Source organism: Melitaea cinxia, chromosome 30 (assembly GCF_905220565.1).
Source record: "Melitaea cinxia chromosome 30, ilMelCinx1.1, whole genome shotgun sequence".
Classification (NCBI taxonomy): Eukaryota; Metazoa; Arthropoda; class Insecta; order Lepidoptera; family Nymphalidae; genus Melitaea; species Melitaea cinxia.
Window position 1 is genome coordinate 4,002,600 of NC_059423.1, and position 27,873 is coordinate 4,030,472.

Below are 27,873 nucleotides of genomic sequence, written 5' to 3' on the forward strand. Positions count from 1 at the left end.
CTTCTAAATAATATAAATAAATTAATTCACACGAAAGTTCACATTAAAATATCAATAACATTGGCACATTTAGTTAATGATACTTCCTGTAATTCACAGGCACAAATTGAAATTCAATTTGGAATAATCAAACCATCCTCAATTCCCTCATCGAATGATAGATGGCGCTGATTTACTCGTCTCAAGGACTCAATTGGTCGCTGACCTCTTGACATAGATTACGCTGAAACTATATTAGATTCTGTCAATAGATAAAATGTGTTTGTCCGAGTGTACGTGAGCGTTCTTGACCTTATTCTTGAAATAATTTTAAAAGCAGGAAACTATAAATTTTGTTTAATAACTAGCTCACAAACCGACTTTGTTCAAGATTATCACTACTTTTGTTAAGCTTTAAAAATGAAGAATGTACGACAATTTATTTATTTATTTATTTTATAAGGCAATGTCAATGTCAATTTGATATGAACTTGTTTTTTTTTTTTAAATTAACAATACAATAATAATTATAAATCGAATGGTTTTTCTTGGGCAAAAAATAATACTATTATTATAATCATTACATAGTATAAAGCAAAGTCGCTTCCCACTGTCTGTATGCTTAGATCTTTAAAACTGCGCAACGGATTTCGCTGCGGTTTTCTTTGGTGAATATAGTGATTCCGGAGGAAGGTTTATATGTAATACATGCATAATATAGTTGAGGAACACTGATAGTTTTTGCAACCGTGCGAAGCCGGGGCGTGTAGCTAGTTTACTTATATAGGTATTCTTTACGTTACAACACAATATTCTTAAACATATTTAGAATCAAAAACTTTAAAATCTTATAAAATTAAATCTTTTTTGGCATCGCAGGGGAACCCATTTACGGGTGATATCCAGGTCGCCCGGGTAAGCATTCCTAGACTGTATGTCGGCTTCAGCACTTGAAGTGCAATACCGACCAAACCCCTGCGGGAGCCTTAAGCCGCTTTAATTGAAGGGTCCCAGATCTGCAGGCAACGGGATCCCTCATAAAATTAAATCCGTTTTGACCGTTGGTGTGGTGGGCATGAGATAGTTAATATTTTGTCTATATATTTAGAAGTTGGGTCACTATTACGATTTTGCCTGTAACATCCTACAACTGGGCATAGTCCTCTTTCTACATCATCATTACAGCCTATACAGTCCACTGCTGGACATAGGCCTCCACAAGCTTACGCCAAAAATAACGTGAACTCATGTGTTTTGCCCATAGTCACCACGCTGGGCAGGCGGGTTGGTGACCGCAGGGCTGGCTTTGTCGCACCGAAGACGCTGCTGCCCGTCTTCGGCCTCTTTCTACATGTAGGAGAAGAATTGGAGCTCCACAACTCTGCTTCACTGCGGTTGGCAGATATGTTCCCTACAATGAGTAACGATTGCTATCAGTTATTTATGATAACAACCGGTCCCGACGGCTTATCGTTCTCTCCGAGGCACGGTGGAGAGACCCACAAGGACGGACATCCAAACCGGAATAAATTAATACCTACGATTTTATTTTTGTGTTACACATTAGGAATTCTAAACATTTTTTTTTTTTTAATATCATATCAAAAATTGATTTTTTTTTATATGATTTGAATTTTTGATATGATATTAAAAAAAAAAATGTTTAGAATTCCTAATGTGGGGGTAACACAAAAATAAAATCGTAGGTATTAATAATAGCATGGTGTCGTCTCCTGTCAAAGATTTTCATTGTAATATGAAACTTTGAATAGTTACGGGTCTCTGTAAAGAACTCACTATAGACGGCGCCACGGTTCGCTTAAACCGAAAATAAAAATCATCATATCAAAAATTTTGCTCTAGCGGGTATATCGTTCCATAGCTTAATTGGCTAGAGCGCCGACACGGTCAGTCGGAGACGCGGGTTCGAATCCCGCTGGAGCGGTCAATTTTTGATATGATATTAAAAAAAAAAAATGTTCGGAATAAATTATTTGTATAAAACGAATCGGAATCGATAATCATGAATCGAAACCGCAAACCGTCGCTGTTTTAGGCAACTACACCATCACTACACCAGAACGGTAGTTAAATAGTAAAATTAGGTAGAAATTGGATTGTCGAAATTAATAATAATAATAATAATAATATCTTTATTTCACAAACTTAGAACTGTATTACAATGATAATGTGGCAACAATATCAGAAGTAATGAGATTAGCATCTGTAAATAATGTAATTCGAACATAATTAATTTGAATCATTAGTTTGAACATTATTAATGTTGTCAAAGACTATAACTTCTATAATAATAAACAAAAGGGTAAATATGTGCGTGTATGTCAAATACATGGTAGTGTGTGTAATGTTTTTATGCATCATTAAAAAAAAATAACAATCTGCACGCCTTCTCTATATAAACTATAAGTGTGTAAAATTTAATAGTCCTTCGTCAGCGCAATTTTCGTGAAAAGCGTGATGAGCCAATGATTGGTTTGTACTGAAATAACTCACATTGAGGTAGTTATTCCACGTAATTACACAGTAAGTACTTCATAACGATAACTTCAGAACGATAAATTCAGACCCAACTTTTGCGCACTAACATAAAATTTTGGTTTCGTTTGTTTGATTTTTTGTGTTCTTGAGAATTGCATTATTTCAATCCACAGAAAGAAAGAAAATAAAAAATTGGTTGTCTGTAAAGTTTGTTTACGGACGATAGTTTAACGTGACAACGTCATAACAAAACATCTCCTCGGACTAGACTAGGCCAATCGAGTGATAGTATATGGAATAAAGATAGATGCGGCGCAAGCCTGACTGAGCGACTATCACCGAGCGTAACGGGACAATGAGCGTAACGCATGTCATCTTTTTTTGTTGTTTTGTCTTGTTTTGTTGTCACGTCAAAAAAGTTTATTTAATAATAAATAAATCGTTACTTAAAATTACCCAACTAAAGCTCATTTTGTTCGAGCGTTATGAAGACTTATTTCACTAGTGGCTGATAAAGCTCTCTGACTTATAACAATATCAGGCAGATAAAACTTTTTGATTTATTTTTGTCCCCAACTTACTTGTTACATATTTTCATTCCTTAGTGTGAATCCAAAGTTGTAGGTTATTAATTGAGGCAAAACAGGCCATAGTGGCTGCTAGATATATTAGGGCTTATGAACGATGATCAAATAAAGTAAAATTTTAATTTTGCAGATCAAGTAAAATTTTGCTTAAATCTGGACCAGTCCGACTGGCGCTCGCTCACCAATCCGCATTGGAGCAGCGTGTGGATTAAGCTCTGATCCTTCTCCTACATGGAAAAAGAGTCCTATGCCCAGCAGTAGAATATTACAGGCTGAAGCGAAGCACTACGACTGGCAAGTGTCTTATCAATTATTACCTTACTTCTCAAGTCATATTGTGATGCTGTGCTGAGGATGATACATAGCCAGAACTTCTAAGAGTCGGGGTTAGATTCGGCAATGCATTTGCAATGCTTCTGTTTTTGCAGTTGTCTATAGTTTACGGTGTTGGGTACTATCTGGCTGCCCGTAAGATTATTTATCACCCTTGTTAAATTAAAACATATCAATACCACTAAACTCTTTGTTGTGCATAACTACATTGATGTCAAATTGATTGGTTGACCCTATAGGAAATCCTCAATTGAATGTTTGATATGTGTAATATAATATGGTTCGTTAACGGCTGTGGGAAATAACATAAGTTTTATAACAAAAAATAGTATTTTTATTTATTTACTAGCTGAATCGGCAAAGGTTGTCTTGCCACTAAACGCTATTTAAAAATAGGGTTGATTGTAGAGTGTTGATAACTTAGGCTTTTATGTATTTTTTAATGTTGTATCATAAAAAATAAAAAATAAATAATTTATCTAAAAACTAAAAAAAAAAATTAGGGGTGAACTACTCTTAATATTTAGGGGGATGAAAAATAAATGTTGTTCGATTCTCAAACCTACCCGATGTGCACACAAAATTTCATGAGAATCGGTCAAGCCGTTTCGGAGGAGTTTAACTACAAACACCGCGACACGAGAATTTTATATATTAGATTACGTTAGGGAACAGTGGGGTATTGTCTTGATTAAAGACTGGATCAATCAGATTGAAGGATTATTACTCTACTTACTTAAGGAAGATTATTATTATTTTATATTACTCTATTTATTTATTTATTTTTATTTAGTAAAATTTATTGCACGCAAAAAAGGAAGATACGATTGAAAACCATTAGATACAAAAGCAAATAAGTATGCAAAGGCGGCCTTATCGCTTATAGCGATCTCATCCAGGCAACCTTTAATGAAAGTAGTATAGAAAAAATGTATGTATCTTAGATTCTATCTTACAGAAGATCAGAGAAAATAATATTGCTCTCAATCTCAAATAGTGTTGTATCCCTGAGGTTAATGAGGTACTCGGAGCTCCTTAGGATAGGCGGTGTTTACCGCGGGGATTGGTTTCGCAAAATGTATGGTTCTTCTATCTTACAGAAGATCAGAGAAAATAATATTGCTCTCAATCTCAAATAGTGTTGTATCCCTGAGGTTAATGAGGTACTCGGAGCTCCTTAGGATAGGCGGTGTTTACCGCGGGGATTGGATTCGCAAAATGTATGAATCTGGTGTTAAGATTTATAAGCTACAGTGATCGCTTGTAATCTTTTTGCCACCTTGGTGGTAAAAAAAAAACCCATTCTAAAACATACTTAAGGATATATTTAGCTCTCTCTTTGTATTTAACAACCTAACGCCTAAAACAATGACGGTTTGTGCCTTCGCTTATCGTTCGGGATGGATATTTGTATTTTTACAAATATTTCTTTCCAGTTTGGATATCTTGTGGGTCTCCCCACCGTGCCTCGGAGAGCACGTTAAGCCGTCGGTTCCGTTTATTATCATGTACACCTGATAACGATCGTTACTCATAGTAAGGAATATATCCGACAATCCGCATTGAGGAAACGTGGTGGACTAAGCTCTGATCCTTTTCCTACATGGGGAAAGAAGTCTATGCCCAGCAGTGGGATGTTTAAGGCTAAGCGTTTGTCGGCGTATGTGTTGTATTTTATTTAATTTTAATAATTCTCATAACAGCGAACTTTGTTCCTCCATTTTTTTGTATATATATATATATATATATACAAAAAATTTTTTAAAGGTTATATATATATATATATATATATATATATATATACATATATATATATATACATATATATATATATATATAACCTTTAAAAAAACAAACACTTGAATAAATGACCTTTCTACCTTACCTACCTTTCTACCATATCTTTTATTTGTATATTTCCGGTTTTTTTTATTTTATCTGTAATTCATTTCATAGATAAATATTTTAGTATAAACATATATAGGGCATTAATAATTGTGTTTGCTCGCAAACGATAAAAAAAACCAACTTCAATTACATCGACAAGTAATACAACGTAAGTAAATGAATAAAAAATTAACCAATGCACTAGTCGTCACTATATATATATATATACGGTCGAATAGAGTAACCTTCTTCTTTTTTTGAAATCGGTTAAAAATGTACAAATAGAAATATATTTATTTTATTTTAAAACTTTATTACATAACCTTAAAGCCTTACGGCCTATCTACCAGTCAACCTTAAGACATACAAAAACAGAAAAAAATAAGCGTTGAGGTAGATTTATACAATAGTAAAAAATAAAACCAAAAAATGAGTTATAAAACCAGCCCTTATAAGATTTATGGATCAAATCTTACAAACGGTTGGTTAAAAGCCTCTTTGGAAATAACTACATGATATGTTCACATGAATTTTCTGGACGGTGATCTTTATAATGATTCATCTGTCCGTACGTTCGACAGTTTGTCAGTGTCGATCGTCAGTTAGAGTCTAACGGTACGCTATTGACGATGAAGTACGGTATTTTTGTGTGTCAGTCGTTCAAAATGTTACGATTCACTTGTTAAGATTATTGATTTTTTTTGTGAAAGGAATAATTTGTAAGGCGTTAAAGGTTAGTAGAATAGTTTTTATATATATTAGTATTAATAATTGTGAAGGTGTTTTTGATATAAATAGTATTGCTGTATGTATGTTTCGAGTTAAATAATATATTAATGTTTTTCATAAAATAGGGTGAAAATTTTAATGGACAAAAAGTGTAAGAAAAATATCTAATTTTTAATTTCGAATTTCTATTTTCTAATTTCGAATATGCGAAAATCTTAAACTAATAGAGCGATGGCCTTTTTGAACAAAATGATAACTGAAAATTTAAATTTTAATGCAGAAAATTCTTAAGACAAGATTTTATTACTCTTTCTACGTACATAATATATGTTTACATAAGTAAAAATAATAACTTCAGCAATCAGTGCTTTCAACAATTATACACAACTAGCTGTGCCCGCGGCTACGCCCGCGTTGAAATCAGTGTGTCACAAAGTTTTCCCAGCAAACTCTCATCAAAATCGGCTTAACCATTCCGTAAAACTTCCTCTTGAAACCCTCTCTCCATTGGTGAAACCGCACGAAAATCCGTTCAGTAGATTTTGAGGGAATCGATCACATACATTTTTGTGGACTTTGTTTTATAATACACCAACTGTTGCCCGCGACTACGTCCACGTGAAGCGCGCGTCGCGTCGAAAAAAATGGTTCGTTGAATTCATCAGAATTGTGATATGAAATAATGTAGTAATAATATAGTACTGTAGTGTAAATATGTTTAAAATATACTGCATGCAATTTAGTTTTTAATATGGTTCTACGTAAATATATGCCACGGAATAGCGTAATGCACGCTCCTCCGTGACTCCGTGACGACAGGGGTAAATAAAATATCCTAGTAACGTAAAGGTTAGATATTGTATAAAATATATTTTTTTGTACTACTTATAAGTAATCAATATAAATGTTTCTTGAACATATAGGGTTGCAAACGCAGCTATTTTCCTTTAAACCGACCCTGCTGTATATGTTTTATACAAACTATCAACCCCAATTAAATCCTCTTAGCGGTAGAATATCGCAAAATCCGTTCTTAGCGGACGTCTACTAAGTAGAATCTACCTCCCTGCCAAATTTCATCATAGTCCATCCTGGATGGATGGACCATGCAGCGGTTTTTGAGTTCTCGTGATAAGTGAGTTAGTGACCTTTCCCTTTTATATTTCTAGATTACGATGCATTATTTGGACACCTCCTCACCATTTATAAATCATACATTTTAAATTTTATAACCCTTACAAACCCCGTTTTATCCCCTTAGGGGTCAAGTTTCATAAAATCAGTTCTTAGCAGATGTCTACGCTTTATAAAGAACCTACCTGCTAAATTTCAAGTTTGTAGCTGTTATAGTTTCGAAGATATCGTGATGAATGAGTCAACCTACCATCCCCCGTTTTAACCCCAAAAGGGAGTTGACTTCTAAAGATACATTATTTTGACACCTTTTCATCATCTATAGAGCATACATTTTAAATATCAAGCATCTTACTTCAAAAACATAGAACTTTCATACAAACTTCCAACCCCCGTTTTACCCCCTTAGGGGTCGAGTTTCGCGAAATCCATCCATAGCGCATGTTCACGACCTATAAGGAGCCTATCTACTAAATTTCAAGTTTGTAGGTGTTATAGTTTCGGAGATTTCGTGATGAGTGGGTCAACCTACCATCCCCCGTTTTAACCCCAAAAGGGAGTTGATTTCTAAAGATACATTATTTGAACACCTTTTCATCATCTATGGAGCATACATTTGAAATTTAAAGTCTCTTACTTCAAAAAATAGGACTTTCATACAAAGTTCCAAACCCCGTTTTACCCCCTTAGGGGTCGAGTTTCGTAAAATCCATTCTTAGCGGTAGTTTACGCCCTATAAAGGAGCCTATCTACTAAATTTTAAGTTTGCAGGTGTTATAGTTTCGGAGATTTCGTGATCAGTGAGTCAACCTACGATCCCCCGTTTTAACCACAAAAAGAAGTTGATTTCTAAAGATACATTATTTTGACACCTTTTCACCGTCTATAGAGCTTACATTTTAAATTTCAAGTCTCTTACTTCAAGAACATAGGACTTTCATACAAACTTCCAACCCCCGTTTTACCCCCTTAGGGGTCGAGTTTCGTAAAATCCGTTCTTAGCGGATGCCTACGTCTTATAAAGAGCCTACCTGCCAAATTTCAAGTTTGTCGGTGTTGTAGTTTTGGAGATTTCGTGATGAGTGAGTGACCTTTCGCTTTTATATAGGTATATAGATAAGTCAATCATTAAGATACGTAGGCTATAAAATATCACATCGAGACTAGAAACTAGAACACATAAATTACAGTGTAAATATATAGTAAAAAATGTGAGTTAAAGAAAACATTTCTTTCACCAATAGATACCAATATTAAATATTAATAATATTTTCGCTATACCAGTATGTATGTAAAATATTAAATGCATAGAATTGATTGACAACAAAGAGATCGAATAATTCGAGTACGCGTACAATTTTAATATTGACTTGAATACCAGCGAATACCCGTGCGAATAAATCGTAATAAATAACTTTAATAAATTTAATTAATTTAAAAAACAAAAGCAATAATATTTTTTTTTTAGTTGTGGATGCTGGTAGAGCAAGCAATTATCTATAAAATGATATATAATTTATGTAAAGTAATTTTGAGCTTTTTTCTAAAAGGGAGGCAAGCATTTTAACCTTCGCGTATTAATATATATGATATTTTTAAACGACTTCCAAAAAAAGGCGAAGGTTCTCAATTCGATTTTATTTTTTTAATGTATATTATGTTAGTACTTTTAATTATGTCGACTTTTTAACGGACTTCAAGAAAAGGAGGAGGTTACTCAATTCGACCGTATCAACCGTTTTTTAATATATGTTCGGCGATAACTCCGTCGTTTATGAACCGATTTTGATAATTCTTTTTTTTTTTGGAAAGAAGATATCCCTAGTTTGGTACTATGATAAGAAAACCAGGATATGATGGTAGGATCCCAGAGAAATGGAGGGAAACTCTCGTAAATCCGCATAACTTTTTATTTTGTGTACCGATTTTGATGATTTTTAATTTAATCGAAAGCCGTGTTTATCATGTGATCACATTTAAATTTCATCGAAACCTAATTACAATTTTCAAAGTAATCTTTGATAATGCTACCTACGTTGTATTACTTGTCGATATAATTGAAGTCGGTTTTTCTTCGTTTGCCTGCAAACACAATTATTAAATCAAAAGGTGGTGTTATGTGGTCTTATTGAATTTAATTAAGATCTAACTAACTAGTACTCACGATGCCATTGACTGAGGTCGGAGCGCCCCCCAAGCCATGTACCTCTGTACAGGCGGCTCTAGGCTTGAGCCTAAGTCGCTAAGCTGCGTATGCTGTCAAAAAATTATTTTGACTACTCGTGTCAAATAACGCTCGGAACGCATGAAATTCACCAGATGTGTCACAAATTTGAACTTTGGTAGTGGCTAGTAGCACGGTTGTTTATTTATTAAAGGATAACCAACAAAAGATACATTAATAATAGTTTGTTATACATGAGCTTACACTAGGATGTCAATGCTATTTAATTATAGGGTATCACAACATGCATTATTACGTCAAGTAATACAAAAAATTAGTTAATGAGTAAATTTGTCAATAATCAATCATCAATAAAAATTCAAAATTCCAATATCCAATAAAAAAAATCTGTTGTGGTCGCGGACGGGTTAGATGAGGTTAAAGATTTCTTAGCCACTAGGGCTACCGATTGCGAATGATTGCGCGCGGTGTCGGGGCGTTCCACGCTTGGTCTCGATGTAGTAGAGTGTGATGTTTACGCTGACATTTTCGACATGAGATATCGATGTACACTCTCGGACCGAGTGAGATGAATAAGACAATTGTAGCATCATTTCCGTTCGCCGATTACAGCCATGCGCTCGTCCACGGATTTAGACAAGAAATCTTTACAAGCCGTTATGTGGTGGTCTTCACCGCAGTATGAACACTTACGAATAAGTTTGAAGGTTGTCGCAACCCGAGTTGGTTTGCCCTCTTGTTTGTCACAAACCTTTTTCCTAGGCATGTTGGCTGTGGGGGCGACAAGCGAATGTGTGACGGTAGGTCGCTTCGATTTTTGAAAAGCACTTAATACCTCCTTGCTATCTTGTGAAGTTTTAGTGGTAACAGCGGAGAAGCGCGTGTCGCGTATCAGTGCTTCACTCTTAGAGTGTAAAAGCGCCCTAAAATGTTTATATTGTGGTAGCTTGATGTCGATGTGTCTTTCCTCAAACTCGCATCTCAATTTAGTATCGAGATTCGATAAAATGCAAAGAGTCTAAGTTTAACTGAGGTAGAGCACAGCAGGAGTTTACTGCTCGGAATGTGGAGCGGCCCGACTGGGGTAGTACCTCGACCTTACAGAAGATCACAGCAAAATAATACGGTTTTCAAGCAGTATTGTGTTCCTGTTGGTGAGTAAGGTGAACAAAGCTCCTGGGGGGATTGGGGATTGGGTCGGCAATGCGTTTGCGATGCTTCTGGTGTTGCAGGCGTCTATAAGCTACGGTAATCGCTTACCATCAGGTGAGCCGTACGCTTGTTTGCTGACCTAGTGACATAAAAAAAAGCCCCAGTGCTCGGTAGCCCGGTAGGTAACTTCAACATTTTTTAATAGTCAAGTTTTCATCGATCATATTTTAACGCAAGTTGGAAATCTTGAGCGTGTGTAGTTTTGAAATTGACATCCAAAATATCGCGTCAGCACGCAATGCTAATTCACGCTTGTCCTCATAGCGGGACTTGAGAGCATCATATGCACTTAAATAATGTTCACGCGCGACCGGGAACGTTCTAATTAGCGATAACGCATCACCACGTAACACCGACACCAAATAATGAAGTTTCTCGATATCACTTAAAATGATTGATTGATGAGTATAGCCACTGTTTGTGAGTATAGGACTGATTGTTTAATCCCTGTACTGATAGTAAGGAAGAATAACTGGGTATTCCTAATTTAGCTTACAAAGTTTCTGTAATGAAACTAGATGTGCTTCCATTGTCTAGTAGAGTACGAACCTTGTGTGTACGACCGTTATAATCCTGTACGTGAATTATAGCAGTGGATAGGAATACCTGACTAATGAGATACCTGATGTATGGATGAGAGTCTGACTTTACATGATTCTGTTTGTTTTTTTCATTCATGGTAGGTATGACTACACAACCCTTTGATGAAATTGACGTGGAAGTCTTCGGAGTAGTGATGTTATTGTGTAACATAGTGTTGTGACGTTGTGTACACAGCCTGCAGGAACTAAGCCTAAAATGCTGTTCATCATGTCCTGCATGCAAGCAGTTTGTGCATAAGTTTCATTGTTTGACTCGTTCGATACGCGTCTCAATAGGCATTGATTTGAATTTCATACATTTGTAAATTGAATGATTATTCTTACACATAAGACATTTAAATAGTGCTTGTTTTTATGTTTGATTAACTACGAATGTTTTAAAACGGTTGTGAGTAAAATTAGTGGATCTCCGTTGTAATTGTTGTTGTTTTGTATGTGTTTGTGATTCTTCCATGGTTTCTAGTAAGTCAGCGCGGTTTTTTAGAAAAGTATGGAAATCTTGTAAAGTAAGTAATTTCGTAATATTGTTGCGTTCATTTTTCCACTCACGTAGTGTACATGGGTCTAACTTACTAGTCACCAAGTGTATAATGAGAATGTCCCAGTGTTCTGTAGGTAAATTTAATAATTAATGTTTGGCCCACCTGGAGGTCCAGTGTTATTATTAGAACCTGTTACCGACCCGTCACCGTGCCCTGCAGAGGCAGCGCTGAGCAGCTCCTTCGCAGCAGTCACGCAAGCGAAGTAGCTGGTCTCATCACCTGGAATTTCCACTAGACTTTCTATAGTAGTCTGAACTGTGTCAAACTCGTTATATAATTCTGTTATTTTATTTAAACGAGCTGTTATTTCAAGAACTTGTACTGCATTAGGATCTTTAGTGGGCAAAAAGCTATCTATATATGTTTTAAATATGGTAAGCTTTGCTTTATAGCTGGCTCTGGTTTTCTTTAATAATTTAGGATCCATTGTTTAAATGATCAAATTGTGAACTTGCAAATGAAACCAAGCTCAAGCAGTCCAGTTGAAAAATAATAATTAGCAAGCGTTTAAATTAAAACATAAACAAAAAAAAACGTTTGAAGTAATACTTAAAATTTGAATTTAAAATAAAGCATGAAGCAGAGAGGTCAGCTTCGATAGGCAAAGGCAAAAGCAGCCAGGTTGCCGTTATCGCACAACACGTGTCGCGAGTCGCGAGTCACGTAGGTCACACGTAGTGAACCTTGCACCCCCCGATTCGCTGGAATGTTCGAAAACAAAAAAACGTGTGGCACTCGGAGACTGTCGCGGTAAAGCTATTGCATAGCATTTTTTATCAACTTATGCAATTATAATTATTTATTAACGACTCGTTGGCGCAGCGGTCACAGTACTGACTGTTGCGCTGGCGGTCGCGGGTTCGATCCCCGCTCACGACAGATATTTGTATTTGCCATATATTTGTCGTGGTCTGGGCGTTTGTGCATGTGTTTTTTTTTCTTTGATATTAATTCAAGTTTTTTCTTTGATATAATTCAAGTTACACTTTTTGAGCGTGGTGACCGATAAGAAAACAAATTTGTTTCTTTTATTGAATAAATGAGAAGTTAATATCGTTTAAAATATTTTTATTATCTTACAATACATGGAGCAGCTCGTCTCGATCCGTGCGAGCTTCGTACAGTCGTACCATATACAATAATAACGCTCGGCCGAGCTAGATGGTAGGCGGAGTGGGGGGTGTTAGGTTTTATTTTCGTTACGGAATTTCTTGATTCGGTCGCCGCGCTCAAAGCCCGCGATAAAAGCTATGCAATAGCTTAAAAGGAAAAATATTAGAAATGTACAATGGATTGGTAAAAGAAGACACAATACATAAAATAGCAAAACAATATAGATACCAATCGCCGGTAATAATACCGGCATGAAAAATTTGGAAATGACGTAAGTAAGTAATTAAAAAAAAAAGAAAAACATTAAAATATTTTTTTCATCGAATAATAGGAATATTATTGATATTAGGATACCTATATTTTTGAGAAAAAAAAAAACTAGAAGATGCGCAGCCGCGCGTTAGCAGCTTGTTTTGATTGAAAGTTGATGCTTGTCTTTTAGTCTTATTTAAATTTGATTGAGATCTGATGACTTGTGTGATCTTTGATAACGCGTATTTACCTAACTATTTTTTGTCTACTTACGTTGTATTACTTATCTATGTAGTTTTAATTTATTTTCCTCTTCTTTTACTTCAATTATATTTTATTTATATTTACTTACAACAAATTCTTTAATAATACTGACCTATTGATGATATTTCTGTTATAAAATCTTATTATATATTCACATAACACAAAATAAAATGGAAAGTCTTAAATATTAATAATTAATTTTCCTTAAAAGGAATTTAAGGAAAATTGTAACTCCAAGTTTCCGGCTGCGCAAAGTAAACGTCTCCTTACTGGTTTATGGTATTCGTATGTATAATAAAATCCCACAAACAATTTTGGAATTGTCTCAACATAAATTTAAAGTTTTTATTTAAAAGATAATAATAATAGATAAAGCTTATAATTCGGTGCAGAATTACATAGTTGATAAAGATCTGTAGACTTAGTGACGCTGTATTTTATGCAACAAGTTTCTAATTTTGTACTAAAACACAGTTTATATATTATTTTTCAAAAGAGTAACTGCGGAGTTTCTTGCCGATTCTTCTCTGCAGAATCTACATTCCGAATCGGTGGTAGCTTTATTTTTACAAAAATAATCATTTTTAAAGTTTTAATTTGTAAAATGACGATTCGAAAGTGCTCATCCTACCTATAGGCCTAGGTATTCGAATAAAGTTGTTTTTGATTTTGATTTATTTGATTAATTATAAAACTTATAAATAACAGTATATTTTTTATGTAACTGTGGTGGCAAATAGGTATAATTTAACCTGCAACTCTAGGAGTGTCGAAAGCGCGATGCTGATTTTAATCTTAAGGACCGTTTTAATTAGATATTTCAAGCACTTTTCTTAAATTTTACTTGTAATATCTATTATAATAAATATTGTTTTTTATTTTCATTATAAAAGTGACTTATTTCGTGTTAAGCTTTCACAATGCAATCATCACAACTTTCGAATACAATATGAATCATGCTATCTGTGTGGCACTGTGTACAAAACACAGAATACGAGGAAAAATATTATTTATAAATAATTAAAAAGTACAGAAAAAAGTTTTATTATTTTTAAATCTTATATATTTCGCTGTGTGGTTACGGCATTAAAGAATATAGCCACCCCCTCTCTTCCCGTGGGTGTCGTAAGAGGCGACTAAGGGATAGCACAGTTCCACTAGCGCCTTGAAATTTAAAAAGCCGACCGATGGCGGGATACCCATCAAACTACTGGCTTTGAAATACACAGGCCGAAAGACGGGCAGCAGCGTCTTCGGTGCGACAAAGCCAGCCCTGCGGCCACCAACCCGCCTGCCCAGCGTGGTGACTATGGGCAACAAACATGACTTCACGCCATTTTTGGCGCGAACTTGTCCTATGTCCAGCAGTAGACTGCGATAGCTTGAAGTGAACTTTTTGATTCACAATTACAAATAGATTGACGATAAATAAATTGAAATTCAATTGTAAATAAGAAATAAACATTCTATTTTATCTGTTGGATACCATCATCCGTCAAATAGTTATCCGAAACCGTTGGAGCAGGCTCGTAGTAATGTAATAATTATCGACAACTTTTTTTCTCGTACCTCTTTCGTATATCGTAAATCTATTATCGTAGTATTTCTTGGACGTGCAGTGTACGAGTTTCCAAATATTTATATGTTTGTCTCCGTGCATGAGTAATCTACGTAACTTTCTCCGTCTCGATCGATAAGGGGTCACGGCCGGTCAATGGCACGGCTGGACGTATGCATGTATTCTAATGTTGTACTGCTACTCCGTCTGTGTCAAGTTTTCATAGATTTTAGATTAAGTGCATTCTCGATTAATAAAATAAATGGCAAATATATTTAAACTGAGTTTGTAAGAAAGTCGTTACCAATGTAGAGAGGGTAGTAACAGTTTAGTTCCTTTTTTAACCGACTTCAAAAAAGATGTTGTATTCTACCCGATTTCGATGATTTTTTTTAAACGAAAGGTGTTGCGTGTGCATGCATTGTTGCACAGATAGGGGGTTCGGAGAGATGTTAGGTGGGTCATAAGCTCTTTCGAGGACTGTTTTTTTAGAAATATGCTTTCATTCCAGTCGATTAGTGGTATTACGAGTAGACTCAACCATGGAAGGTTGAGTTTTTGTTTTTATATTTAATTGAAATTATTTTATTCTAATTGAGTTTATCCCGCGAGTTGGTGTTCGGCTACGTACTCTCTTGCTTCCACCTGGCCCTGAATCACCAGTCTTTCCTTAAAGTTTTTACGTCTGGAGATGTGACCAAAAGAACTTCAATATTCCTAATTGCATAATTGACGAAAGTCGGTTTTTAATATGAAGCTCTTTGGATAAGATTATCAAAATGTTATAGAAAATAAGTATCGGTACGATATTTTAACTGGACTTGATTAAATTGCAAAAAAAAATCTCCTCAACTTCAATTATAAGCATTATTATACTATTTTTTTGTTATACGGGTAACAAACATCTGTGTACAAATCTGACTTTCACTTAATATTTACAAGAAAACTTTTTTATTTAAATTAAATTACAGTAAGTACAATAAAAGCAAAGATGTTTCTTAGTATCTAATCATTAATTATTGCGTACTAGATCAGATGACGTGCAAAAATGAAAAACCGTAACAAATTTTGACACGCTGGCTACCGAATAATTTTTCCGGTTAAGTCCAAATTCTGGATATATCCGGAAATTCTAATATGTCCGGTTTTATACAGACTCCTGGCAACCCTAAATGATGAGAAAGCGGCACAAACACGCATACTTTCACCTTTATCATCAGTCACCGTCCATTCATACTTACCCATTGCTATGATGGAAATAGTCTCCATTTTTATACATTTTAACCCCATTACTTCAGAAAAATAATATATTTATGATATGTAAATATTGTGTTTATTTTTATGTGTATGTATATATGTATGTATAATTTTATAATCTATTGTAATGTATTCTAATTTCTATAACAATTATTTGTACACTTCCTAACCGCTTTTCTATGCGCTGTCCTATACCCAAAGGTTGTCTGGAAGAAATCGCTCTTTTAGCGATAACACCGCCTTTGTACATCTTCCTCTAATTATACTACATTTGTTTGTGTCTTTTAATCGTGTGCAATAAAGATTATTATTATTATTATTATAAGTAGGCTGACAAATATTTAATTTAGCTTTTACAAAATTAAGTTTTGTTTCAAAAATAGCCATAAATAAGCTTGACTTAGGTTATTTGAAGCTAGGATTTTCACCACGCAAAAGAAAAGGTTACTTATCTACGTATAAGCTTGTTTGCAAACGAAAAAAAAAAACGGATTTCGGTTACATCGACAAAAATACGGCGTAATACATTTCAGATCTCGTTGAAATTAAAAGTGTGGTTACATAAATAACCATGACAAGCACCAGCTTTCGTTTAAAAGTTCAAAATCGGCATAACCATTCATAATTCCATGTCGCTAAACTATTTCACGGTACATATGCTAAGATTGTATTGTGCTAAGGACGCCGAGAAAATACGTTTCTGTTATAAGATACTAAAATTGATCGTCAGGGGTGAAATGAGATATTAGGGTAGGAAAGGGTAAATCAACTGGTACTTTCAATAGTTGAATTTCGTAGAAATCGTTTTGTTTCTACGGTTTTTTTTTCTACTGGCTTTAATAAGTTTTTTTTGAAGTGACACCTCTTTAGGCGCATGAGGGTAAATTTTTTATGGATGAAACTCAATAATAATAATATTAGCGTCACGAAGATGTGCAACGTTTTGTCGAACAACAGAGCCATCGTTTACTATAGAAACTACATAGTTACATTAATATCGATAGTATTATATTGCTGTTACTGTACTGACGCCGCGTTGGCGCAGCGGTCACAGCCATGGATTGTACCTATTGCGCTGGCGGTTGCGGGTTCGATAATGGCCATACAGGCTTGCCATGGTCTGGGTGTTTGTGCAGTCCTCGTGGGTCTCCCCACCGTGCCTCGGAGAGCACGTTAAGCCGTCGGTCCCCGTTGTTATCATGTACACCTGATAGCGATCGTTACTCATAGTAGGGAATATATCCGCCAACCCGCATTGGAGCAGCGTGGTGGAGTAAGCTCTGATCCTTCTCCTACATGGGGAAAGAGGCCTATGCCCAGTAGTGGAATATTACAGGCTGAAGCGATTTATATTGCAAACTAAATAGATGGCGCTGGAATGGAAATCTAAGCTTAAGATTTGTATAAATATAAATGAGACTTAAAAATTAGTTTGCCAAAGAAGTTTCACTTCTGACATGTGTACTTTGTACGCACGCACTTTTTTGTGCTGGGTTTAGTAGTTTTTTTTCGTAACATACTACCGTAAGCGTTTATACATAGTGAATACAAGTGACGGGTATTAAGCTAAACACTAAACATCAAATAGAAGTAGTAGTTTAGACACAAATATGTTTAAAACTGAGCTTACAAAACACGTTTAAATTCTATTATTACTCTGGTTTACATTTTTTTAACACTAACATATGTTATAATATTATAACCCGCAGTGGATCAGCGTGATTGATTCCAATCCTTCTCCTACGTGGAGAACGAGGCCTATGCCCAGCAGTGGGATATTACAGGCTGAATCGTGAATCGTCATATAGTTAATGAACTTATCTCATTTACCTAAATATAAATCTAATCACGGTTCGCTTAAACTGAAAATACAATCATCATATCAAGAATTTCGATCTAGCGGGTACATCGTTCCATAGCTTAATTGGCTAGAGCGCCGACACGGTCAGTCGGAGACGCGGGTTCGATCCTCGCTGGAGCGGTCAATTTTTGATATGATATTCAAAAATGTTTATAAATCTAAAGTTCAAAGCAGTCGAGCTTTTGAAACTTATGCCAGAAGATAAAATATAAAGAAAAATTGCAACAATGTAAAACACGGTCAAGGAAAGCACAGAAAAACGAAAGCTTACTGCGCTTTATTATACAATAAGGGTTAGCATGGCGTTCCATCCCTTTCATCTTATGGTGCGTATGTGTGAGAAGAAAGGGACGGAGATAACAAGCGTCAGGTTTCAAAGGGTCGCTTGCGTATCTTATATTAATATAGATTCTTAGAACTTTGTCTTTACGTGGGCTACATGTAACAAAAACGTTAATTTAACTGAGGTAGGGCACAGCAGGAATTTCCTGCTCAAAATCTGGAGCAGCCCGACTGGGGTAGTACCTCGACCTTAGAGAAGATCACAGCTAAATAATACTGCTTTCAAGCAGTATTGTGTTCCTGTTGGTGAGTAAGGTGACCAGAGCTTCTTCTGGGGGGATTGGGTCGGCAACGCGCTTGCGATGCTTCTGGTGTTGTAGGCGTCTATATGCTACGGTAATCTCTTACCATCAGGTGAGCCGTACGCTTGTTTGCCGACCTAGTGATATAAAAAAAAAATAGTAGGTACCTACCGAACAATATAGAAACTATGTTGAAAAATTATCAGCAAATAGGGTAATTATATTGTTTTTGCTGACGTTACAGTCAACATAAGGTCTGTTCATAAACGAAAATAAAAAGTACAGTAGTAAAAGTAAGTCAGTACATCGATGTGCAGTTTTATTTTATTTTTTTTAAATTGAAATTACAAAATAGCTTTATTCAAACAGGCTTCAAAAGAACATTCGAATCGTCATTTTTATAAATTAAAATTTTAATAATTGTTAAAAGTGAAGCTACCCCCGATTCGGAATGTTGATTCTGCTGAGAAGAATCGGCAAGATAATCCACAGTTACTCTTTTATCAAAATAAACTATGTCATAACACAAAATTGGTAATAACTTGCATGAACCTTATTATCATGTTACATGAAAGAGATTGATTTTCAGTGATAGGATCCGCTCTTTATTTGAAACGTAATTTATGTTTCAATGAAGTGAAATTAAAACATTTATTTTATCGTAAGTTAGGTATTAGGCACACTTAACGATAGGCCAAAAAGTAATTTACATCATTAAATACCTGACCTATGTCAAGGTAGAAGAATCAAATCAATTTAAGGATAACTATTTCTTATTTATTTATTTATTTACAGAAAAAAAAATAGATACAATTTATGTGATAATCAGTGCAGCAAAAACAATTAATAGTTTTACAGTGCACTGTTGTTCTAATGTAATAAGACCAAAGTACACACGATATTATATACTAATATAAAATATGACATTAAGCTATATAAATAATAGATTATATATGTGAATATAAGCGTTAAGTACATTACAAGCTTAGTTAACGTACCCAGTGTTATCCAGCAGTAATGTCTCAATATCACAATGTAATTTGTGATACTTTGTTTTTGAACTATTTGTAATAAATAAAGTCTTTCTAATTAAAAAAAAATGTATAGAGGCAATCTGGAACATGAATACAAGGCAATCATGCCAAGTTTTATCATAGCCATGTATTTATACTAGTGGTCACCCAAAGGTCGAAATTCGATCATAATTAAATATTTAAATTAAAGAAAATGAAAAAATTATGAAAATAAAGAACCTTTTTAAAAAATTTACAATGTGACCACAGACTTTGACAATCAATTAAAGGGTATAATACCTATGCGTGTGTTTGTCAAATATATGGTAGTGTGTGTAACGTTTTTTTTATCTATACAAATAAATAAAATTGCAGTGTCTGTTTTTAATATTAAAATAACCGCTTTTTACTAAATGCATATGGATGTATACACGGTACATATACCAAAACAACATTTTTTACAAATTTTGTCTGTCTGTCAGTCTGTTTGTTCCGGCTAATCTCGAAAACGGCTGGACCGATTTTGACGGTACTTTCACTAGCCAATAGCTGATGTCATAAGCAGAAACTTAGGCTACTTTTATTTTAGGAATTTATGTATTTTATAACCACAAAAAATTGCTTCCATACGATGTTAATTATCTATAGTAACTACTATTAGAGATTTGCCATATTTTAAACTAGCCGACCCGTACCCACTTTGTTGGGCGTTAATTATTTTTGTGATGCAAATAATAGATGCAATATGGTAAAGTTTTCATCTCACTTGTATTTCTCAGACTTGATTTACATATAGGTACTATTATTTTTCCACTGAATTTTTTATTTTATAACAATAAAATAAAGCCTATATCACTCCTGAATAGTGTAGCTTTCTGTTATTAAAAGAATATTCACAAAGTTAGAAACTTTACATTTTTATAATAATATTATATAGGTAGATATAAAATAAAACTAAGCAACTTGTTGGTTCACAAATGTTTTTACTCCGTAAAAGATTTCCTTGACTTAAAGTTTTGAATTATAGTTTTGTATTATGTAAATTATTGACATAATATGTGTGTGTAATTTACATATATTGAAATTGTATTTTACTACATTGATAAACTTAATGCTTATATAATATGACTAGCTGTGCCCGCGACTTCGTCCGCGTGAAATAAAAAAAAAATAGTGTTTAGCTTGCAGAGTAAAAAATAAAAAAAAAATCTAAAATAAAAGTAGCCTAAGTTACTCCTTATTATATTAGCTATCTGCCAGTGAAAGTCCTATCAAAATTGGTCCAGGCGTTTTAGAGATTAGCCGGAACAAACAGGCAAATAGACAGACAGACAGACAAAAAATTATAAAAAATGTTATTTTGGTATATGTAGCGTGTATACATACAAATGAATTTAGTAAAGAGCGCTTATTTTAATATTACAAATAGACACTCCAATTTTATTTATTTGTATAGATTTCCAAAATATGTTAAACTTAATAGTAAGTACCTACATTATAATCTTTTACTTGACATGTACGATAAAAGTAATTGTTGATATTAGTTTTGAATACTTTGTAATAAATTTTTTGCATGTCATATTGTTGACTAAACGTGTATATGTATTAACTATATTGTATAATGTATGTCATGTTCAATGCAAATCAAAATTATTATCTATAATATAAAAATGAGTCGCTGAATGTGTTGCTAAGCTCAAAACTCGAGAACGGTTGGACCGATTTCGCTAATTCTTTTTTTAAAATATTCCTTGAAGTACGAGGATGGTTCTTACGGAGAGAAAAATTAAAAAAAAAAATTAAATTTCCTGAAAAAGTCTAAAAACAACACTTTTCTATACTCCCATACAAAAGATTTGTGATAATACTTAAAAGTCACTGTTAGGCGATACGAAGTTCGCCGGGTCAGCTAGTTATAATTAAAAAATATCTTATAACATACACACACGGTCGTCTGTTCCTATGTTAAGGAACTTAATGCTTGTTATAGGTAAAAACCGACTGCTTTAGCCATTTTTTTTATCAATATATATGGAAATAACACATAAATATAAATATTACACCCAGATTCAGGCGGGAATTGAACCCACAAACAACAACTCGCGGAGCAGAAAGCAGGGGACACTAAGGTCATGTTTCTGATTTGATGAATCTGATTACAATAAAATACATGTAGCTATAAATATCAATAGAATTATTTTTAATATTCATCTTTATAATTACTATATATTTTCTGTAATCAAGGGTTATTTATTAAATTTAAAAATATATTCTTCTACGACTAATAACTACGCAGAATAGGCAAAGTTTTAATATTGTGTGGCAAAGTTTATATATTTAAGTGTAAGGTTCCCTGATTTTGTGTACGTAGCACTAAACGCGATCAAAGGAAACTCGAGTTGATTTTAAAAACTTTTCAAAGACACCTCTGCATAAGAGGAAAAAAACACCTTTAAAATATTGCTAGTTTTAAATGTTTTTACGTATTTTATTAAACCGACTTCAAAAAAGGAGGAGGTTACTCAATTCGACCGTATATATATTATATATTTTAATGTATGTTCCGGGATTCGTCGTTTATGAACCGATTTTGAACATTCTTTTTTTGTTGGGAAGGAGATATCCTACGTGTGGTACTATAATAAGGAAACCAGGATCTGATGATGGGGTCCCAGAGAAATCGAGGAAAACCCTCGAAAATCCGCATAACTTTTTACTGGGTGTACAGATTTTGATGATTTTTAATTTAATCGAAAGCCGATGTTTATCATGTGGTCAGATTTAAATTTCATCGAGATCTGATTACAACTTTTGAAGTAATCTTTGATAATGTTGTATTACTTGTCGATGTAATTGAAGTCGGTTTTTTTTCGTTAGCCAGCAAACACAATTATAAATTTATTTGAGATTAAGGAATTTATTGTGTTAATTTTAAGTGGACACTAATATTATTATTTTATAGTTTTACGATTTGTACTTGTATTATATTTATGCTGAAGATCACTCTGGTGTAATGGTGCGTATTCCGTATGGATATCGCCTAAACACCGACGGTCACGGGTTCGATTCCCGCTCGGATTTATATACGCACTTCTACAAATATTTATCTCGGGTCTGGTTGTTAACGCTAAGCCGTCGGTACCGGTTGTTATCATGTACACCTGATAGCGATTGTTACTCATAGTAGGGAATATATCCGCCAAACCGCTTTGGAGCATCGTCGTTGATTAAGCTCTGATCCTTCTCCTACATGGAGAAAGTGGCTTATGCCCAGCTGTGGGATATAACAGGCTGAAGCTATATTTATGTTAGTTAATTACAAAGATGTTTTATCCGATGCAGATACCTTTTAAACAGAATAAAGTCAATTTACAATTCCTCATCAAAGAAGTTAGCAGTGTATTTGTTTTTATCTTCAGATTCGTGAATGGTATTTCTTAGTCTTTTAATTCCGAACTGACCTACCCCAAGAGCTCTGACTACTTATTCACCTCACACCCCAGGAACAATTATTTATTATCTAGCTGTGATCGCTTGTAAAGTTGAGTTACATCTCCACTTGGGCTGCTCCAGATTTTAATCAATATATATCGCTGTTCCCCCTATCTCAATGAAAAGTTACTTGAAAGTCATCTCATGCAAAATAAAAGGTGTTATAGCGTAAACATGTTGTGTAATACGCGTAGCAACAATAACTCGCGTCGGTATTCAGTAATCCTGACCGCGTAAATAAGATTAAATTGTATGTAACGTTGCTTTCTTACCGTATGCTATTTTAACGCTTTGTATAGCATAATAATAATGGGAAAAATTGATTTTGTTGAACGCTACACTATCATTCATTAAGTGCTTATAACCATATGTATGCCTATTTCAAATATCGAATGAGATATCGGGACGTTTTCCATTTTAATTAATCATCGATCATCAATGCATATAACAATAATGTAACGGATCGCTGTCCGTACATGGAAAATATATGAGAAAAAATATTATTGGGACCTTTACCAACGCAAATAGTACTCAAAGCAATGATTGTTAGAATTTTTGTCTGTTTGTTTGTGCCCGCTAATCTCAGAAACTGCTTATCCAATTTAGATGTGGTTTTCGTTAATATATTGTGGTAGCCTTCACTTAACATTTTTGAATATTTGTTTCATGTCAATCGGTTCATAAATAAAATAGTTATGCCAATTTGAAGAATTACGTTGAACATGTAAATATCTAAACAACGATGCTTATAATCTAAAATAAACCAAAAGATAAGTTATACGCAAAAAATGTTGTCTAAAGATTTCACGTGGACGAAGTCATGGGCACCACTTGTTCCAAATAAAATTGTAGGTACACAGCTACAATTTATATATATTTACAGCCATTTATTTAAATTTCGAAAACTAACATAAATAAATAATAAAAAAATATATTAATAAGGTTTAAATAAATATTAGATATGATGAAATACATTGTAAACGGAGCAGGCTAAACTGAAATCGGTTTTTTTTTCAAAATAGGTAATAAATTTCCGAATAACTGAACCGAATAATAAATAAATAAAATAAAATAAGATTTGTAACATTGTGAAATAATATTTGTATCTCTTACCGTTATTGTTAGAAGTAATCATGTGAACAAGAAAAAAAATCTATTAATTAACGATTGTTATAAGAATTGTTTAAGTAGAATTGTTTTATGGGTCAATTGTTACCTGAAATAAAGAAATTATTATTATTATTACGAAAAAACAGCGGTACAAAGTTTTCCATCAGCTACTTCAAAATAAAGTCAGATTTATAATATTCATTCCCCAAGCCGGTATATAAGAGTCAAACAGTATCACATATATGTAGAAGCAGCGTTTTTAATCTCCACACGGATATAGCTCGTGAAATCAGGTCAGCGCTGCTGCTAATATTATTAACAATACCAGAAAACTTACGGTAAAAATGTGAAATGTGTGTGAATGAAATGTTCGATCGTATCTATCTTTCACAAGAGTATTTTATTTTGATTTTCTTTATTTTTATGTATATATAAGGAATAGGAGAGGAATAGTTTTAAATAAAAATAATAATATTTAATTGACTTCGAAATAATTGTGTTTGCTCGCAAACGAAAAAAAAACCGACTTCAATAACATCGAAGAGTAATACAACGTAGATCGACGAAAAAATAGTCAAGTAACTACGCGTTATCAAAGATTACTCAAAAAGTAGTTATCAGATCTCGATAAAATTTATATGTGACCACATGATAAACATTAGCTTTCGATTAAATTAAAAATTATCGAAATCGGTCCACCCGGTCAAAAGTTCTGATGTAACAACATACATAAAAAAAAATACAGTCGAATTGAGAACCTCCTCCTTTTTTGGAAGTCGGTTAAAAATACGACTGTGCTTTAGACCACACGATTGAAGTAAAATTTCTTAAGTTGCCCCTACAGTAATATACGAAACATAACTCTCTCTTTTTCTATCTTCACTAAATTATATCTCCCTCTCAACTTCCATTCGCCTCGCCCGATCACATTTTTCGTAACGCTCTCGTCACGCATTCACTAGCTTAATCCTCAAGTCATGCGTGAATAAAGAAGTTTTACTTCAAAAAGAGAAGGTTATCAATTTCATTGCTTTTTTATGTATATCACTTTAAGTTTTTACTGGGTGCTCCAATATTGAATACCTACTGATGCTTGTCGTGTTGTTCCATTTAAATTTAAAAGAGATCCAACGAGTTGTTTTTAAATTATTCCTGATAAGTAGATTTCAATTTTTTTTTGTCACTAGGTCGGCAAACAAGCGTACGGCTCACCTGATGGTAAGCGATTGCCGTAGCTTATAGACGCCTGCAACACCAGAAGCATCGCAAGCGCGTTGCCGACCCAATCCCCAATCCCCCCAGGAGCTCTGGTCACCTTACTCACCAATAGGAACACAATACTGCTTGAAAACAGTATTATTTAGCTGTGATCTTCTGTAAGGTGTGAGAAGTAATTTATTCGAAAAAAAACCACATTAAAGTTTTTTTGGTTTAATGCCCTTCAATGGTATGAAAAGAGGCTTTAAAAAGTATTAAACAAACTACTATAATAGGTAAAGTGTGTCAAGTAACATTGTGTGTCTTAGTAATGCTGCCGTGTTGAGTAAAAGGCAAATAAAATATAAATGGTATATATGGCTGGATGAGGATTGCGGAAAACCGGGATGTCTGGCGCGAACTTGGGAAGGCATATATATCTAGCAGTGGACTGCAATAGGCTGAACTGACTGACTGAAAGGATAAATATCGAAATCTATACATATGTAAATGAATGTTTGTCTGTGTACCCTTTATAGAATCGTAAACTATGCAACTAATCATGTCATGATCTTCAGCAAAATGTTCTGCATGAGCCCACAAACATTTCTGAGTTAGTACAACCAAAAAAAAAGCGTAGCAACGCGCGCAGGGTGCAGCTACTCTAAGATAAAATCTTTGTAGTTTTGAATTTGCTTGAACTCAATATATGGTATCATAATATTTGGTTTAATGATATATTTTTCAATTATGATCATAAAAGAAATGTAATGGCGTCAAATTTTTCCAAAAGCAGTGGAAATAGATTTGCTTTATACCTAAGCACGGCAGATCAGGGTTTAGTTGTCACATTTTGGTTTGAAACCGTAAATGTCATTCAATATAATTTGTCAAGTGGTGCGCGACTAGCCGAGATCTATTCAAACAATAATTAATCTTGACACATTCAATTAATTATGGCCGATCTCGATAATCTATCTGCGACCTTGCTTACGAGTGACAGAATACATATATATTTATCTGTATTTGTCTATTTTTATCTATCTTTAATATAACATACTAAAAAATCGATTTTTACGAACTTTTTTTATAGGTTAACTGAGATAGGGCACAGTAGGAAATTTTCTGCTTAAAATATGGAGCAGCCAGACTTGAGTAGTACCTCGACCTTATAAAAGATCACAGCTAAATGATACTGTTTTCAAGCAGTGTTGTGTTCCTGTTGGTGAGTAATGTGACCAGAGCTCCTGGGGGGAATTGGGGATAGGGTCGGCAACGCGTTTGCGATGCTTCTGGTGTTGCAGACGTAATCTATATCATATAAGCTATGGTAATCGTTTATTATCAGGTGAGACGTACGCTTGTTTGCCGACCTAGTTACATAAAAATGCATGTTTTAAGTTATATCTAGAATAAAAATGATAATCTAAGGGAATCCAAATCACTGAAGGGTAAATTATGGCTATATTTAAGTCAGAATATTTTCTGGAATCAAATTTAATTACTATAATTATATATTAAAACGTATAACTCACTTTAAAATACGCCTAAATTTAATGCAAAGCTATATTTATAGTTATAGCATCGCAATACCAACCGAGAAGTATCTTAACACTGACTAATGCATTTATAGTCTCTGGTATGTCTTACTTTGAATAAGTTTACGTGGGTTGAACATCCTCGATAAGTAGGCTAAATAGCTTGAGATGCGACACCTAGAACTAAACACAGAGATATTTTCTAGATTTTAAACGACTTATAAAAAAAAGAGATTATGAGTGAAATTGTATTTTGTTATTTTTTGCCTAATAACTTTTTTACTGTATGTACCGATTGACAATTCTTTTTTCATTGTGCATTCGAGTGCTTGTGTGCAGTTACTGGTGTTATTTCTGCAAAAACTTTGTACCTCTTTTTACAAAAATTGCGCGGATGGAGGAGTATGACATTTCGCACACTAATAGTTTATATAGAGAAGGAGTCAGAATGCTAATATTTTTTTTTTAAATTATGCACAAAAAATACATTAAATCAATAAAAAAAAAAAATACAACACACTACCATGTATTTGACACACACACTCGCATTTATACTCTTTTGTTTATTATTATAGAAGCTATAGTCTTTGGAATCAGAACCTTAATAATGTTCGAACTTATAATTCAAATTAATTATGTTCGAATTTCGAACACTAGTTATAATAATTATTGCTGACAGCATTTACTCTTAGTATCCAACTTCTACTTAATTTTACTATTTAACTACAGCTCTGGTGTAGTGATGCCTGTAGTTGCCTAAACAGCGACGGTTTGCGGTTTCGATTCCCGATTATCGATTCCGATTCGATTTATATGTCAGTCCTTATGGGTCTCTCCACCGAGCCTCGGAGAGCACGTTAAGCTGTCGGTCCCGGTTGTTATCATTGATACCCGATAGTTGTTGATTATTGTAAGGAATATATCCGTCAACGGAGAGACGCCCGC

The 27,873-nt window shown here is 34.1% G+C and overlaps 2 long non-coding RNA genes across 2 annotated transcripts; one reads left to right on the plus strand and one right to left on the minus strand.

The window, feature by feature from the left end:
• Nucleotides 1-854: 854 nt before the first annotated feature.
• On the minus strand, nucleotides 855-6,408 carry LOC123668271. The gene is made up of 3 exons (XR_006745550.1): nucleotides 6,398-6,408; nucleotides 1,199-1,201; nucleotides 855-1,013 (listed from the first exon to the last, which is right to left on the minus strand). It is a non-coding gene; the product is annotated as an uncharacterized LOC123668271 (long non-coding RNA).
• On the plus strand, nucleotides 5,537-20,688 carry LOC123668272. The gene is made up of 3 exons (XR_006745551.1): nucleotides 5,537-5,560; nucleotides 5,921-5,924; nucleotides 20,551-20,688. It is a non-coding gene; the product is annotated as an uncharacterized LOC123668272 (long non-coding RNA).
• Nucleotides 20,689-27,873: the final 7,185 nt, after the last annotated feature.